Genomic DNA, 17847 nt, shown 5'->3' on the forward strand with positions numbered 1-17847 from the left:
TCAAATCATTTGAAGTTATCAGTGCTCATTGAATAAATCAGAGTTCTAAAGTCCTTCAACATTTCCCCCTTTAGTGTGGTTATGGTATAAATTGCTTTCTTGGATCTTACTTTGCACTGCTCTGTTTTTTTCTTAGTGCTTCATTTTCATTCTTTCTCAAAGTGCAATAATATTCCATTACATTGAGTCCATTGTACATTCTGCTACTGTTAAGACACCACATTTGGAATAGATCATTTCCAGCTGAGAACATCAAGAAAGGCTTCCCTTAAAGGATGAATGCCAGCAGATGGAGATAGAGATGGAGGTGTGTGATTAAGTATAAATAGAATGTCATATTAAATAGTCATTTTTTCTGGTTTAACTCAATTAAGTTAAAGTTTATCAACCCATTAGGTTTTATTGTACTTAATGAAAAATCACAGGATCATGATAGTTAAAGTCAAAAGACCCTTCAGCTAGATTCCAAATTTTACTCTATGACCTTATGATCTAGTCCAATCAGCCTCTTCATTTTATAGCTGAGGAGATCAAGGCTCAGAGAAAAGTCACTTGTCTAAAGGTCCCACAAGTAGAAAGGAATTGAGTAAGAATCCAAACCTAGGTCTCTTGATTCTAAATCCATTATTATCTCCAGGACATCTTATTTGACTCCAGTGGTCCATTGTAAAAAGTGATGAAATAGAACTCCAAAAACCATTCTAGATCCAACCTCAATCATTTACTAGCTTTGTGACTTGAACAAGTCATTAGACATGTGGCAGTTTTTTGGTTCTAATTTATATCTGTAGGGCACAGTGCCTGGCAAAACTATTTAATATATATCTGATGTTGGGAAAGATCAAAGGCCAAAAGGAGAAGGGGATGACAAAGGAAGAGAAGATAACTGTCATGGAAGCAATGAACATAAGATTGGACAGATTTTGGGAGACAGTGGAGAACAGAAGGGCTTGGTAATGTTATGCTCCACAGGATTGTCAAGGGTCAGACATGATAGAAAGATTGAACAGCAACCATAAATACTTGTTGACTGATTCTTCTCCTAAATTTTCTTCATTGTAAAATGAGAGTAGCTTTTCTAGGTGACCCTACGGTCCCCTACCTTTAACAATCTATATATATTTTAGTGAAAGGGAGAAAAAAAAGGATCCTTTATATCTGTTAGGCATAAAATCCATGTTATCATGTGTTTTAAAAAATCCATCTTTTGACACAAGAATCATGTGAAGTGAGCAGGACACCCTCGTTTGACAAATGAACTGAAGATAGTTAATTGACTTGTCAAAAGTGGCATAGACATCCAATAAATGGCAAGGATGGCATTCCAACCCAGATATCCTGATTGCTTTTCTATGGTTTATCACTTGCTAAACATGACATTAAATTGAACATTTATTAAGAGCCGAATCCTTTGTGCTAGGGGAAAAAGACCAAGGAGGTGTGCTCTAGGTGTTTACAGCTTTGGATAGGGACCTCTCTTCAAACATCTCTTTTCAAGCCGATTACCTATCCTCCCCAGTATTTTTCCCCTCCCCCTATTTCTGAACGGGAGGAACAGGGCTTCTTAGCCACCCGGCCAGACTCCGAAGCTCCCTGCAAGGCAGAAGGGAACCGGGCGAAGGGGAGGCGCTTGTAGCTTCTTCCTTTTGTGAAAGAGCTGGCGGTTCAGTTTTTTCAAAGGTAAACACTGTTTCCTCTTCCTCCCTCTATGTGTCTCTTCCTTTTATAGTTATTTCTTGCACCGTGCAGCTCGCAGACGCCCGGGCCCGCGGCCCCTGCTGCTGCCTTGCAAACCTGTGGCAAAGTGACGTGAAATTGACCAACCCGGAAGCAGCAGCAGCGGCAGCAGTGGCAGAATTGGCCAAGGCTGCAGGAGACACCCGGAGGTGCCTGATTCCCTTAGGCGCTGGGCTATTGCTTCACCACCCCCACGAGCTGCAGGAGCAGCAGGAGCAGGAGCAGCAGCAGCAGCAGCAGGAGCAGCAGGAGCAGGAACAGGAACAGCAGGAGGAGGAGCAGCAGCAGCAGTAGCAGCAGTAGCAACAGCAGCAGTGTCCTTTCCCTCCTTTCCTTTCCTGAAGCGCAAGGTAGGGCGAGTGACCTTTAGCTGAATGCCTCCCTCTGGTCCACTTATTCAAATCAATGGGAAGGTGACAAGGCTGCTAAAGCTGTGGGGGGAAGATCTCTGAGGGATGCAGGGAGGAGGAACAAGGAGGAGGAAGGGTTAGGAAGGAGGTATTTTCAGGAGAGGTACACACACATACACACACACACACGACATACGACACACGACAGATATGTCGGCGGTAGTCGTGACCATACACACGTCTGCGCCAGACGTGCACCTCCGCCCGGTAGGAGCTGAAAGCCCCGCTGCTGCCTCGCCTCTCCTCAACTCGCCTTGTCTTGCCTGTCAGGAGGGTTCTTTACCGGTTCAGTTCTCTCGTTCCTCCTTCCTTTCCCGGGGGGCCTTGGGCTGTAACTCTGGACACGTTTTAAGGAAGCTGCACACGCCCCCGGCGACCAGGGGTCTCAGAAAGGGAGGGCTTCTGAGCTCGGGGCGGGAGGGGGAAGGGAAAAACAGTATTTCTCAATCTGCTAATACCTGGGAATGAGACTGGAGGTGCGGTCACTTGCCAGCTAGAGCATGTCCAGGAGTTGCTGTTGCCATGCACTTCAGCCACTGGCTGGTGGGACCTGATCATATCTTTAAAGACCTCAGAAGAGGGCCCCAGAGCCATAGATAATGTCAGGTGGGAGTGATGCAGTTAGTTTGCTGGAAGATATTCAGAGGGTAGTCCATGTGAAAGATTGTTTGCTGGGGTGATGCATACATTCTTAGAATTTTTAAAGCTGGGGAGGACCTTGGAAATCTTGGAGGTCAAGCCTTTTCTTTTACAGAGAAGGAAACGGAGGTCCCAAAAGGCATCTGTAAAATTAGGGTGTTGGACAGGCTTTCCAGCTTAAATCCTAATAGCTTATAGGGTTAAGTGACTTAGCCAAGGTCACAAAACTAGCCTGTAGTCGAACATAGGGACCTGGGGCAGGAATTTTTGAGGCCTCTCTAGCTCTACTTTTTCTGTTTCATTCTTTACCCACCAAATATAATTTCCATTTGGGGTTGAAAGGCTAGAGTCAGAATTAAGGAACTGCAGGGAGAAAAAAAATCTTCCTGAATTTAAATACTTCCTCATAGTAAAAGTACCTATTTTAAAACTCTACATCCATCCTTCCTTCCTTCCTTCCTTCCTTCCTTCCTTCCTTCCTTCCTTCCTTCCTTCCTTCCTTCCTTCCTTCCTTCCTTCCTTCCTTCCTTCCTTCCTTCCTTCCTTCCATCCTTCCTCCCTTCCTTCTTTCCTCCCTCCCCTTCCTTCTTTCTTCCCTCCCTCTAACCCTCCCTCCCTCCCTCCCTCCCTCCCTCCCTCCCTTCCTTCCTTCCTTCCTTCCTTCCTTCCTTCCTTCCTTCCTTCCTTCCTTCCTTCCTTCCTTCCTTCCTTCCTTCCTTCCTTCCTTCCTTCCTTCCTTCCTTCCTTCCTTCCTCAATGTGAGGTATACACATCATTCTCCCCTTGGTGGGGTTTTCTTGGGTTGCATAGGTGTTTTTTGAGAAGTATATGCCTGGAGCAGGGCTGGTAAGAAAAGGAGAACTGAGTGGTGTTCTTGCTTGCTATATCCTTCTCGTTTTCTTCACTCCTCATAAGGGGCAAAGCAGATTCTGGTGCAAATAATGAAGGGGAAGTGGCCTTGAAATTTTGCATCTATGCTTCTTTGCTCACTAATCACCCACCCTTAATCTCCCTCTAGCCTTCTTTCACCACGTAACTTTACCCCTCCCTGATGAGGATTACCTTGCAAAAAATATTGGTTCTGTGCAAAAAAAGAGCCTCCAATCATAAGGCTTCTGTTCCTAGAAGATTGCCTTAGGTGGAAAAAAAGGAGAAATGTCACTTTGATGGCTGCCTGGAGCCTCCCTGAGCCAGGCTCCCCAGGGCTGCCCATTAGAGGTAATTTCCCAGTAGGAGAGAAGGTGTTACTGGAAATACTAAGGAAACTAATCAGGTATGGGTGAGTTTCTCCTTTAACTGGGCATGTGGAAATGAACATTTCTAAATTTCTTTTTCAATATTACATATCATATATAATTTGCATTCTGCAGATTCTTTCTTAAAGTGTTATATTTTGGGGGAGGGGAGAAGAGTTAGAGAGGTTTAGTGGTATTTTTGGAAAAAGCATTAGACTAAATATCAGGAGATCCAGAACCAAATTTTGTTACTAAAGTTGCTGTGTGACCTTGGGCAAATCACTTCTCATATCTAGTTCTCAGTATCCTCATCTATAAAATAAGAGCATTTGAATAGATGCTCTTTAGAAATCTTTCTAATTATAGTTGCCTGTATTCTAAAGTCCCCTCTACTTCTGACATTGTTATGATTTTATGAATGCATTGCTTTTCCAGATAAACTCTTTGAGAAATGTCCCCCCATTTCTTTGATATCTTCCACTGTGGCTAATATGGTACTGTATATACTGTAGGTGCTTCATAAATACTTATTGAATTATTTAATTGACTTCTTAGCCAATTTTAGACCCTAAATTCAAGGTAACTAAAAAAAAACAAACAAGGTTGGGAAGAGTTATGAAGAGACTTGGGCAATTTTCCTTTATCCTTGAGGCCTGAATATTTACATTATTGGATTTGAGCTTAAGTCACCAGGGTGTCAGTTTCTCAACATGCAGAAGGAGAGGATTGGACTACATGAATTTCTTCCAATTTGAAATCCTATGACTAGATACATTTCTGAGATCTCTTCCATCCCTGGTCATCTGTGATTCAGTCTCTTTCCATTGAGGTACTCCTCCCTCTTTCACCCCCCCAACCCAAATGAATAAAGTTCCCTCACAAAGATAGCATGTTCCCATTCGTCCTACAGATGATTTCTTTGTGTTCTCTCAGTTTTCAGAATATGATGCAGGGTTTTTCAGGATTATTATTGACTGACTATTGTATGAAGCATCCACAGAATGGAAAGAAAATTACCCTAGATCATTTCCAGAAGAGTAAATTGGGGAGTCATTGAGTTTACATTCATTGCCATTGATTCTTTTTCCCTTTCCAAATACTGATAGGCTGCCATCTGCTCCAAAGACAGAAGGCACAAAGTTCAAAAATATGCAAATAATTAAACATCTATGGGGAAATGTTCTTTAAAACAGAATTTCTGGAAGAGATAAGATCACAAACAAATCAATTCTAACAGTGGTTGTTTTGTTCATTTATGTATTTTTCATTTTTTAAAATAATGGACTTGAAAGATTTCATTCCTTATTTTATTCGATTTTTAAATTGTTTGTTAGACTATAATAAAACCTTGTTTAATAAAAAATAAAGGTGTTTCTAGGGATATGGTTTATAAAATCTTTTTATTTTTTTCTATTAATGTTTTTATTTTTAAAAATTTTTTCAGAATTCCATGATTCATGTTTTCTCCCTCCCCTCATCCCAATCCCCTCCTGGAGTTGACAAGCAATTCCCATTGGGTTATACATATATATTTTTCACTTGAACTTATTTCCATATGATTCATTTTTGTAAAAGAGTATAGCTTTAAAACCAAAACCCCCAATCACATGCCCATCTAAACAAGTGATAAATCACATGTTTTCCTCTGAATTTCTATCCCCACACACTTCTTTCTCTAGATGTGGATAGCATTCTTTCTCATAAGTCTCACAGAATTGTCCTGGATCATTACATTGCTATTAGTAGCAAAGTCAATTACCTTTAATTGTCCCACAATATTTCAGTTACTGTGTATAATGATCTTCTGGTACTGCTCATTTTACTCTGCATCAGATCATGTAGGTCTGAATAGTTCTTATAGAAATCCATCAATTCATCACTCCTTATAGCACAATAGTATTCCATCACCATCATATACCATAATTTGTTCAGCTATTCCCCAATGGAGGGACATCCCCTCATTTTCCAATTTTTTTTTGCTACCTCAAAAAGTACAGCTATAAATATTTTTGTACAAACAGATTCTTGCCCATTTTTAAAAAAATCTCTTTCAGACATTCTTAAGACATTCTTAAGAAGAATCCATTGGAGGAATTAAATTATTAATTAAAACCCAGAGAAACATATATTTTAAAATCTATTCTCTCCTATCCATAGTTTCCTTCTGAAAGAAGCTAAGCACAAATGAAAGTTTTTAGAGAGAAAATTGAAGATTTCTGGAAATTGCTTGTGGCTCCTTTTAATAAAACCTGGAGAGGGTTCAACATCTGGTCAGCATTTTAGTGCATCCCGACAGCTGCTTGAGGTAAAAGTGGTTAGACAGTTAGGGTGGTGATAAGGAGAATAAGTCAAGTTAATGATATTGAAGATTCTTGGGAGTAAGTACCATGCCTTATACTTCTTTATAACCTCCATCGTTCCTAGCCTAGTGCCTTATAAAGACTTGGTCCTTAATAAATGTTTGTTGACTTATTCTTTGATAGAAATGGGGTCTAAGTTCTGGAATCCCCTAGCATTGGTTTAGTTGAAGGACCACACTTTCTTTTATGTGCAACTTAGATGTATGAAAGTAGTAGAGTTGACCAAAAGCACTTGTATCTTTCAGAATCATATTATTTTAGCCTGAGAAAACAGAATATTAGGGTTGGCAGTGATAATAGAACGTAGAATAATATAGCTGGAAGAATCTAGAGAACATGATCCAGAGAACAAGGATCCTTGGAACATCAATTGAAGCAACTTTAGAAACAGAATGTTAGAACTGGCATTGATGTCATTTCTCTCTCCTGAATAAATGCCTATTGAATGAAGAAATTAACTTATTGGTAAATTTTAGTCCCCAAGTTCAAGGGGACTAAAAAAAAAAAAGAGTGTGAAATGCTAAGCAACTTTAGAAATAGGATGTTAGAACTGACTTTAATGGCATTTCATGACTCTCTCCTGGCTCTCCTAACTGTCTGCCTAGTCCTCAGTCTCTCCATTCGTCTTTCACCCCCCAGCTATACTGTCTACCCCTTGAGGTTTTGAATTTTGTCCTAGTGACATATCAAATTTAACATATCCAAAACTTGTTATATTTCCCCCCAAATTCACCTTTTTCTCAACTTCCCTATTTCTATTTAGAGTCCCACCATTCTTCTAGTCACATATTCACAACTTTAGGGTCATTCTTGGCTCTTACCATTCCCTCACCTTCCAAGTCCAAATAGTTGTAAAGTTTCATTCATTCATCCTGCACAGCATCTCTACTGTTTGTTACTTTCTCTCCCTTCATATAATTACTGTTTTATGTCAGACCTTTATAATCCATCACCTGTATTATTGTAGTTTCCTCCTAACTGGTCTGCCTGCTTGCCCCAGTAGAATAAGCTCTTGTGGGTAGGTAGTTTTTATTTTAATTCCTAGATACTAGCAAATAGTATACTTACTGAATGAATGAGTGATTGAATGTATGAAGGGACTTTACAAATCATCTTTTCTAACCTCCTACTTTTATAGACAGGCCTAAAGAGGCCAAATGAGTTTTTTTAGAGAGAGCTTGATGTTTCAGCTCACTCTGTTGTAGCCTCATAGGCACTATTTGATTGGGGTGGGGTAGGGGTGGAAAGGCGGTCTTGTTTATTTTCATCCCCTTATTTTGCTGATGAGAAAACTGAGGCATTGAGTGGTTAAGACTACACAGTACAAAGAAGCAGTCACAATTTGAATCCATATCCTTTATCTCCAGATCTAGTCCCCTTTCTTAGCTAAAACAATGTCTTAGTCATCTGAAATTCCTTTGAGGAAGATAAGCCTTTCACTTAACATGCTTAAAATGACTTAAAATGGAACTCTAATCTATGAAAGTCTAAATAACTAATAAGGTGTCCTTTCCTGGGAGCAGTGGGTAGGGATGGGTTAGTTGTGTGTCTCTTGAGAAAGTAAAGAAGATAGTGAAGGGGGCATCTCAAAGGGCATCTCAGGTTCTTCATTATGCTGTGAGACTTCTGGCTATTCCCCACCTACCCCCACCCCCACACACACACTTTCTAGGTCTCAGTTTCTTCTATGAAATGGACTGGATGCTAAGGTTATTTTTCTTCCCTTACATGAATCATGAATCAAATTTTGCTTGTGGCTATTCTGATCTGGCAGCTTCCAGAGCCCCTAAGATCTAGCCTCAAGTGCCTGGTATGTAACATTATCCCTAGATGACCAGGACACTTTGGCAGGCTGATGACTGGGAGATTTCCTGCCCTGTGGGCACTCTAGGAATTTTATTGAGTAGCTTTATGGCTTAGTTCCTAGATTCCCTTTAGATCCCTCCCTCCAGCCTAGATAGGTCTTCAGACACAGAGTTGGGAGGAGCCTTGGAGTTGATCTAGCTCAACCTCTTCATTTTATGGAGGAAGAAACTGAGGTCCAATAAAGTCAGATTGAAATCTAGGTCCTCTGACTGTACTTTTTCCCTTTTAGGCCACCTATGTCTATAGTTTGCTAAGGAGGCTATGTTAATGCTGTTTTGTTATGTTCTAGAATCCAGTTTCAAGGTCCAGGAGCTGAAGAAGGACCCAAGATTAATCTTATGAAAAATGTCTTGGCTGCCCACATTTGCCTGCGTGTATTTTTTGTTTCTGTTTTTTTGTGATTTTGTCTATTTGGTCATGCTAGGGGATGGAAAGACAGAGCTTAGGCCCTGTGAGAGATCTTCCTCACTACCCTCTCCTTCCCTCCTAATGAAAGCCCTAATAAGAACAAGAACTGAAGGAGAACTCTAGGTATCCTGTAGAAATGAAACCCTGGCTTGCTGTGGTCATATCTATTTGCCTTGTCTCTTTTCCTAACTTTGTTCTGACAATACTTCATTCTCTATAGTTTCCAGGGATTACAATTATTCATGGGAACAAAAACATACCCATTAATTCAAGGTTTTATTTTTCTTTCACTGATAAAGGTTTATTATACCAGTTCACAAATAAAAATCATGTCTTCAACCAACTGGTCAATTGACAAACATTTATTAAGTACCTACCATGTGCAAGGTACTCTACTACCAGCTGCACATACAAAGACAGAAATGAAAAATGAAAGAATTCCCATTTCAAGAAACTTTAAGTTTGTTTAGGGGAAATACATGTATATATATATATATATATATATATATATATATATATATATATATTGTAGCCATTTTCCTTCCCACCTTATATGATCTGATTTATAGGAGAATAGAGGGCTGACCTCCAACTTAGATCATCTTGAATTCAAAATTTTCCACTGACTCATACTAGCTGTGTGACCCTAGAAAAATCATTTCACTTTTCAGTGCTCTAAGCATCTCTCAGAGATTCTGCTTTTAAAACAGGTGCTGATTTGCATTGGAAGGAGTTTCCTCATTTGGAAATTTCCTCTACCAAAGAAGTCACAGATAAAGTTTTATTATTTTTTTTGTTTTAGATCTCATTTATTTCTAAATATCTCCTTCCTCCTCTTCTGCTCAGAAAACATCTCTGAAAATGAAGAATTAGAATGAATGAGGAAAAAATATTCTTCAGAAAAACTATCCAATACATTCATGTCTAACAGTTTAAGGAATGTTCCATACTCATAGTTCCCCTCTCCACTCTTAGACTAACAATTTTAAATACTTCCCTATTTCTACTAATGCCAACTCATATTTCTGTAAGACTCTGAAGATTTGTAATATGGTTTTGCCATGACAGCCCTGTGAGGTGGGCAGGGCACATACTAATTATAAGCCCTGCTTTACAGCTGGCTGCATTAAAGCCTTCTCCCATAAAGTCTTTCTCATTGTAATGTGGAAATGATCCTGGGTTCTCAAATGTTAGGTTAGTGGAGTGTGAGCTTTGGCAGGCCTTAGCAAATTGGGCCAGTGCTGGACTATAAATCTGCTATTGGAGGTCCAGCTTGGTTAGGTTTAGGGGGGCTTGGCCCCAAGAGGTCCCAGTTACTTGCCTAGGATGACTCTTAAAGGCTGTTGGCCAAATTGCCCACCAGGTTAGAGATTGGCGGAGGTGGTACCCATGCCTCAGAAACCACTGTTCATCCAAGGATGGTAGGATTTCCAGATGAGGAAACAGATGAAGAGAGCTGCAAACTCAGGGCTCCTAATTCCAGGCCACAATTTTTTTTCATCTTACCATGCTGCCTGCCCCTCATCAAACTAAGAGCTACAGTTTTAGGGCCATAACAAAATGGTAAAATCCCTCAAAATTCTTAGTTTGGCTGTGACTCCTCATGAGCAGCTCAGCCAGGCATTGAAGGGTCAGAATAACTTGAAGATGAAAGAGATAGTGTGTTTAGGTGCTGGGATGTTTGAGGAGGTAAGCCTAGGTCCAGACCTTTTTCTATTTCCCTCTCTCCCACCCCTCCCCTTGAATGGACTTGCCCAGTTTCCTTTGAGATAAGAATCAACAAAAAAGACTTTCATGCTTGGTTATATGGGGCATGGGTATATCTTTGTCCAGATAGCTTTGAAATAAATTAAGAAGGTTGTGTGTGTGTGTGTGTGTGTGTGTGTGTGTGTGTGTGTGTGTGTGTGTGTGTGGTGCCATAGTAGAAGGATACTGAAATTGGATTGAGGTAACTGAGTCCTGACTCTAATGGATCAATACATAGTAGGACTAGAACTCTAAATACAGTATCTTGTTTGTTGGCCAACATTAGTTTTCCTTTTTCCTTGTCTCTGTGTAAGTATATCTTGTGTCAATTATTTTTTGAAAAAATTCCATCTTGCTTTTATTGATTTTTTTTTATCATATTAGATGTTGACTGTATCCCTTCCTCTTTCTTTGTAACAAAGATTAAAAACAAAGAAAAGAAAAGCTGGTCAGCAAAGCTCAGGTGAATTTTCTCAAAACTTCACTTTCTGGCTCTCACAATTATTAGCTGTATAACCCTAAGTAAGTTGATTTTGGCTTCTCATAAATAAAAGAGGGGTAATAATATTTGTAGGCACTTTGTGTTGCAGTGGGGAGAGAGCACTGGCCCCAGAGTCAAGAAGATTCATCTTCCTGAGTTCAAATCTGGCCTCCTATATTTTCTAGCTGTGTAACCCTGGGCTTTAACCCTGCTTGCCTCAGTTTCCTCCTTTTTAAAATGAACTGGAGGAGGAAGTGGCAAACCACTCTAATATCTCTACAGAAAAACCTCATATATGGTCGTGAAAGTCAGACAGAACTAAAACATCTGACCAACAAAAATCATAATTGCTGAGGGTAGTTAGGTGGCTCAATGAATTGAGAGCCAGGCCTGGAGAGAGGAAGTCCTGGGATCAAATCTGTCCTCAGACACTTCCTAGGAGTGTGACCATGGGCAAGTGACTTAACTCCCATTGCTCTTAACCACTCTTCTGCCTTGGAACTATTATTGATTCTAGGACAGAAGGTCGGGGCTTAAAAATAATAATAATTGCAATGACCATTTTATTGGAGTGTTGTGAGCAAGATGCATTTAAAGACCTCATGATTAAAAACAAACAAAAAAATAGTACAGTACTATACATGTGAGCTAGTAGTAACTTCTTATTTATTGTTAACTGTCCAAATAGAGGCAATATAGTGACTCTGTCTGGGACAACACAGAGGAGTCCAGCTGGGGAGTGGGACAGCTTGGTTTAGATGACCTCAAAGGTCCTTCCTTAGTGAGGAAGTACTCAAAATCAAAGTTGGCCATCTCTACTGCCAGTATGGTGGTGTGAGAGGCAACAGGATAGAGCAAATAAAGATGTGAAGTCAGGTGGGAGCCAGGTTCAAACACTGGCCCTGACATTTAGCTGGGTAATTGTGGGCAAGCCACTCTGAGCCTGTCACCTCATCTGTAAAATGAAGATCATTATACTTGAAACACACTGCAAACCTTCAAACTTAGCATGGAAGGAAATTCAGAGGAAGCAAAGACAAGCAGGACGGCTTTGAAAGCTACAGGTGGAACTGGGTATACATGTACAAATGAATCAAATTAGTGCCTACTGGAAAGGCATGTCTTCATGCATAATTCTCTTTTCTTTGCAAGGGGAAATGTTGATGTTTCTTGGTGTTTGACAAGATCAGAAAAAGACAAAATAAAAACTATTTTAGAAAAGCTTTATGATGTCAGCTGTTACTACTATTAACAAAAACAATGATGGCGATGATGATAATAACAGCAATTATGATAAGAGCAGTGATAATGATAATAATGAGGATGAGCTTCCTGTCCCTCTTCTTCATTTGTGTACAGATAGGTGATGCAGTAGATAAAGTACAAGGCCTGGAGCCAGGATTCTGAAAATTGAAATTTGGCCTCAAACACTCATTAGCTATGTGACCCTGGGCAAGCTACTTAATTTCTGTTTATATCCGTTTCCGCATCTGTAAAATGGGGATAATAATAGCACCCACCTCCTAGGGTTATTATGATGCTCAAATGAGATAATAATTGTAAGGTGCTTGGTGTCATGCCCATCATGTCATAAGCACTATGTACAGGTTAGCTCTTATTTTGATTATTTGTGATTATTTTATTTTCCTCCTTAAAGGCTCAACTCATCGGTGCCCCCTCCTCTCTGCTGTCTCCTCTGATCTATCTCTGCCCACTGCAGAGTAAAAGAATCCCAGAATCCCAGAGTTGGAGGAGATCTCGCCTTTGGGCAAAAGTGATTCCTCAGTCCTGTGTCTCAGAGTACTTTGCCTGGACCTCTCCATTGCCCTTAATCAGGTCCCCTTTATGCCCAGATAGCTGCATGCATGCTTTTGATGGAAAGTTCCTGAAAGGCACATTCCCTGTCAATTCCTTGCACACCTTCACTGTTTAATAAATGTTAGTTGAATGAATGAGTGGTACAACTCTTCTTCTCTCCCCCACTCCTGTCATGGAACCCTGAATTCTGAAGTTCTACTGAACACAGTTTGGAAAATACTGTTATAGTACAATCAACAAAGATTAAATGCTCTTGAGTCCATTGTGTAGAGGAGGGTGGTGGTTTTATAAGATATTTGGCATCTCATTAAGATAAGCATCACAGCAGATATCCTAGCCAAGAACCATAGGGAACTCCTTATCCTAGGGAGTTCAAAAATTCCAAATGAATGGTGTGAGTAGAATAATAGGCTAATCTAATCTTTAGGGGCTCCATGCTGTCTGCAGAGTAAATTTGAAACTCCTTTGCTTGGCATTCAAGGCCTTCTACATTCTGCTACATTTCCAGCCTTCTCTTATTCCTCTTGTCCCTGCCACCCCAATCGTTTTCATATTTTCCTGATGCTATGTTCCATATGTCTGGAATTCCTCTCTCATTTCCCACTGCACTTGACAAATTCCTATTTATCTCTTAGGTTCTAATGCCAGTGTTATCTTCTCCAAGAAGGCTTTTCTCAGTGATTTTCCCTTTTCAGACCACATTTAACATTTTGTTTGTGATTTTGCCATGAGTGTGTCTTATTTTCTATTGTAATTATTTTGGCATGGGCCATATCTGCCGATTAGGTCTTACATGTTGTCATAGACCATGTTTTATGTTTCATTTTTCTACTTCTAACTCGATCTCTGTACACAGTTAGTGCTCAATAAGTGTACATTGAATTGAATTCACTAGTAAGATCAGCTAGATGTATAAATACTCCTCCATAACACTGTTTTAGACTTCTGATTTGTAGTTGCAAACAGCTATAGGTCAATAATTTGTCCATGTTACTTGGGAAAATCTTTTACCATAAGTGTGTGGGTGACATTTTGATAAATCTAATCTCATGTCCAGATCCTTCACAAGATTAAATTTGAAAAGCAGAGATATTTGAGCCAGGCAGAAGGAAGTAAGACAGACACTTCTATTTCCACCCAATTCTGTTGTCTAGAAAAGTGTTCCCCAGATTTTTTTTTTCAGTCCTTTGACCTATAAAGTGGTATGGAGGTAAAAGCAATGAACTTGGAGTCATAGAAGAGCTTGAGACTCAGTTTAAAAAAAAAACTAAAACTTTATTTTATCAATTACATGTAATAAATTCAAACACAAGTTTTCCAAAGTCATATGATCCAAATCCTCCCTTCCCTCCTTCCTCCTAGAGCTGGCAAACTATTCAATCTAGGTTATACAGTTATTATTATGCAAAAATATTTTCATTGTTAAAACCTCCAAACAAAACTCCAAATAAACAAGTGAAAAATTTATATTCTCACCTGCATTCTGACTTGAGGCTCAATTTTTATCAGTTGTATGATCACAACTAAGTCACTTCTCCTCTAAGCCTCAATTTATTCATCTGTAAAATGGGAACAATAAAACTTGTATGACCAACTTAAACAGGTTGATTGTGAGAATTAAATGAAATTTCTCATTTCAAAAGAGATAGTTCTCCTTTTACCTGTCTAACTACTCCTTCTCAGTCTCTTGTATTGGATCATGATCCATCTGCAACTCCCTGAAAGTGCCCATCCTTCAAGGCTCCATCCTGAGCTCAGAAAGTTTTCTACCTCTGTACTTTCTCTTTTTGTCATCTATTCCTATGGGTTCAATGGTCATATCTTTGCAGATGACTCTCAGATCATCTTTGCCCTTAAGGCTCACTGTCAACTGCTGGGTAGCTAGTGTCTGAAATCCACTAGCAGCATTTGGAATTCAGCATGTCCAAAACAGAACTCACTGTCTTCCTTCCTACACCCTTGCCTCCTCCAAACTTCTTTATTTCTATTCTGTGCACCTGCATCCTCTCAATGATCATGTTGCCAAGTTCTGCCACTCCCACGACCTTTCTTGCCTTAATCGCTACCTCTCTGCTCATATGGCTACCATTCTAGTTCAGGGTCTTTCCTCTCTCTGCTCACTTAGACTATTCAAGAACTTTCAGTTTGGGTTCTCCTGCTTCTGGTTTTACCTCTCTCTAATATATCCTCCACTTAGCTGCTGAGTCATTTTCCCAAGGTACAGATCTAATCATATTCTTCTGCTCAAACGTCTCCTTTGACTCCCTGACACCTCAGAACACAAACTTCTTGGCGTGGTATTTTTAAACTTCACAATCTGACAGCCTCCTACTTTGCCAACCTTATTTCACACAACTCACCTTCACAAACTACAGATCTTGGCTGAAGGGGACCACTAACTCTGTTCCCTAAATGCAGCATTCTGTCTCCTGCGTCTGTACTTAAGAACAAGCTTTTGTCCATGCTTAGAATTTGTTCTCTTCTCACTTCTACCTCTCTAAATTCTTATTTTCCTGCAAGGCTTAAGCTCAGTCAATAAGACATTTTAAAAATATACCAGAAAAGGGAAGCTAGGAGGCTCAGTGGATAGAAAGCCAGACCTAGAGACGGGAGGCCCTGGGTTCCAATGTGACCTCAGACACTCCCTAGCTGTGTGACCCTGGGCAAGTTACTTAACCCCAATGTTCTAGCCTTTACTTCTCTTCTGCCTTGGAACCAATACCTAGTATTAATTCTAAGACAGAAGGTAAGGGTTTAAAAATAAAATAAAATACACTGAAGAAGAAAAAAAGAAAAGTTCAAAATGTTTCTTGGTTGCAGATGGGAGGTTTGTTGCTACATGTTAAATTTAATAAATACTTTAATAACCCAGACTGCATATAACAAGTTCATAGTTTTATGTGCAGTTCTCTTTCATTCATTTTATATTGAAATGTTCAGGTTTGTTGCAGGTTATATTCATAATAAAAAACAATTAAAAACAGTTCTGCTTAGAGATCATCTTCAGTCCCTTTCCCCCAGTTATTAGTACTCTTTCTCTAACCGCCCTCCCCGCTTTAAACCCTTACTTTCTGTTTTAAAATGATAATTTCTAAGACACAAGAATGGTAAGGGCTAAGCAATTGGGGTTAAGTCACTTGTCCAAGGTCACCCAGCTAGGAAGTATCTAAGGTCACTTTTGAACCCAGGACTTCCCATCTCCAGGTCTGGCTCTCAATTCACTGAGACATCTCACTGCCCTTCTCCATAGTTATTTGTATATATTGTGAAAATTAAAATTAATATACAACTCAAGTATTATATTTATAAGATTTATTAAAATAAAAACTAGACTTAAAAAAACTAGACTCAAACCTCAATCTCCATAAGGAAGAGAAAGAGGGAGGAGTCCCAGAAAGTTATATAAAGGTGAACAAGCAACATGGTGGAGAGAGGAGAGGAATTCTGGGAAATACTGAAGGACTTCTGGGGATGAAGTCCAAGGGTTCAAAATTCTAATTAATATAATATACTGTATCTGTTCTTCATAGAATGTGAAGTTCTTGAGAGCAAGGGCCATTGAGTTTTAGACTTTGTATCCTCATTGCTTATATTTACTAAATACTTGTTAAATTGAATCGAGCATACGATTACATATGAAAATATTTTGTAAACTCTAAAGCTACAAAAATGTGAGCAGCTATTGTCATTATAGTTGCAAACTAGACCAGAATGTCAGATTATCCATTCTCTCTGGAGTCCCCACTCCCATCAACTCATACATTAGTCCAGCCATCTGTCCTTGTCTCATCTGTCCTTATCTTCTGATGTCCCCAAAGTCTTGGCGTAATTTTAACCTTTAAGAAAAAGAACCAACTTTACCTATTGTCTTTGTATCAATTCTAACTAAGATACAAGAGCAGCAAAGGCTAGGCAATGAGAGTTAAGTGACTTGCCCAGGGTCACATGGTTTAGAAGCACCTGAGGTCATACTGGTGCTCTATCCACTATGCTACCTAGTTACCTGTAGTTTTAACTCTTGAAAGCCTAAATTTAATATCTATTAAAGCTAAACACTGCACTAAGACTTTTGGACATCCAGTATATGTGAAGGTGTGATAATAGAGTAATGATTTCACACAGGAACAAGAAAACCAGCTTCATTGCTCTTCTCTGTAAAAATGGAGGTAATTATACTGATAGTGATTACCTCACTTTGCGGTAGAAGGCTAACCAAAATAATAGATTAAAAGAGCTTTGGAAACCTTAAAGTACTAGGTAAATGGCAGTTATTATTATTTAATAACATTAAAAACCTGACCTTAAGCCACAGAGTCATGTATTTTACATACCTCAGCATATGCCATCTCTCACCACCTCAATGCGGGGAGAAGTATGGGAAAGAAAATATCCCAGGAGGAATCCAAGACAGACCAAAGTGGCTGCCATATTGTATCAAACTGCCCTGATGCACTAGTTAGGAAACTAGTTTTAAGAAGGCCTTAGAGTGAGAGTAGGGTCATTTAAAAAAAAAAATTCTTACCTTCCACCTTAGAATCAATAGTGTGTATTAGTTCCAAGGTAGAAGGTAAGGGCTAGGCAATGGGGGTTAAGGGACTTGCCCAGGGTCACACAGTTAGTAAGTATCTGAGTCTGGATTTGAACCCAGGACCTCCTGTCTCTAGTTCTGGCTCTCACTCTACCGAGCTACCCAGCTGCCTCCAGAGGCATTTTTATTTAAAACGTTGGCATCCCTTGTGCTTAGGTGTGATGGAGCTGGATGTACTTTGTTGGCCTCTCTGAGAGCTAAAAATTCCATGCATCCTTCTAAGCCCAGTTCATATTCTACAGTGGATAGAATATTTTACTTGGAGTCTGGAAAACTGAAGCTTGAATCCTGTCTTAGGCACTTACTAGCTCTGTAACCTTGGGCAAGTCATCTTCTAGCCTCAGTTTCACCATTTGTAAAAACAGGCACAATGGTAGTATCTACTCTGCTGGAGGCTATCATACCTCGACCGATTGACAAGGTCATAATCTGAGGAAGGAAGGTTAGCAAAGCAGACCCCAGAATGAGGGCCCCCTGCTGATCACCCTTTGTGACTCCTTTCCCCAAATTTTCCCCACTAGTGGACTTGTTATGATTATTATTCTCTCCCCAATACAGG

General features: G+C 39.7%; 1 protein-coding gene across 5 annotated transcripts in view; it reads left to right on the plus strand.

Annotated features, from left to right (window-relative positions):
* The first annotated feature begins 1760 nt into the window (after positions 1 to 1760).
* The window catches only part of CYRIB (CYFIP related Rac1 interactor B), a 203276-nt gene continuing 187189 nt past the window's right edge, over positions 1761 to 17847 (plus strand). For 3 of the 5 annotated variants that reach the window (XM_056823090.1, XM_056823089.1, XM_056823086.1), the window contains exon 1: positions 1765 to 2087. The gene's annotated coding sequence lies outside the window, so the exon portion shown is untranslated. Of the gene's footprint in view, positions 2088 to 17847 lie in introns of all 5 variants that reach the window. The other 2 variants (XM_056823087.1, XM_056823095.1) reach the window with 2 other exon arrangements.

The sequence above is a fragment of the Monodelphis domestica genome, chromosome 3, assembly GCF_027887165.1.
Source record: "Monodelphis domestica isolate mMonDom1 chromosome 3, mMonDom1.pri, whole genome shotgun sequence".
NCBI classification, from domain to species: Eukaryota; Metazoa; Chordata; class Mammalia; order Didelphimorphia; family Didelphidae; genus Monodelphis; species Monodelphis domestica.